The sequence below is a fragment of the Chiloscyllium punctatum genome, chromosome 18 (assembly GCF_047496795.1).
Source record: "Chiloscyllium punctatum isolate Juve2018m chromosome 18, sChiPun1.3, whole genome shotgun sequence".
NCBI lineage: Eukaryota > Metazoa > Chordata > Chondrichthyes > Orectolobiformes > Hemiscylliidae > Chiloscyllium > Chiloscyllium punctatum.
The window spans coordinates 19,550,019-19,550,536 of record NC_092756.1 but is presented as its reverse complement, the minus strand read 5'-3'; the positions used below and the strand labels follow the sequence as shown (position 1 = coordinate 19,550,536).

At 43.4% G+C, this 518-nt stretch overlaps 1 non-coding gene across 1 annotated transcript; it reads left to right on the top strand.

The window, feature by feature from the left end:
* The first annotated feature begins 205 nt into the window (after positions 1-205).
* trnas-gcu (transfer RNA serine (anticodon GCU)) lies at positions 206-287 on the top strand. The gene has a single exon. It is a non-coding gene; the product is annotated as a tRNA-Ser (tRNA).
* Positions 288-518: the final 231 nt, after the last annotated feature.

The window sequence follows — 518 nt, the reverse complement described above, 5'->3', positions numbered from 1 at the left end:
GTCATTTCCTCATTTTTGTTCAGATCACTGTGTGCATAGTGTGACAGTGGGAGTGCATTTGCCCCACAACCCAGGGGTCAGACCATAGTCTTGGAACCGTACTGTGTTATTTATCATTTTACCAACACCAGGGAGAAATATCTGCTGCTCTGCATAATTTACCCAATTCAATTATTCATAAGGTCATAGCCGTCGCTGCCTCTGTGACGAGGTGGCCGAGAGATTAAGGCGATGGACTGCTAATCCATTGTGGTCTGCACGCGTGGGTTCGAATCCCGCTCTCGTCGCTGTCATCAACAGCATTTTCGTGATGCTGTTTCCAGATGATCACAGCTGTCATTTTGAAACTGGAACGCTAATGGTCAGTTTATACGCATTTACACTATTACAAAATTTCAAAGAATGGTCTGAGCCTGTTGACTAAACTGTATTGAAATGTAGGTTGCATTGGATAATGAAAGGGAGCGCGGTTTCCTTTTGCAAATCAAGTTGCTGTGAACGTTTTTTAGTATGAAAGA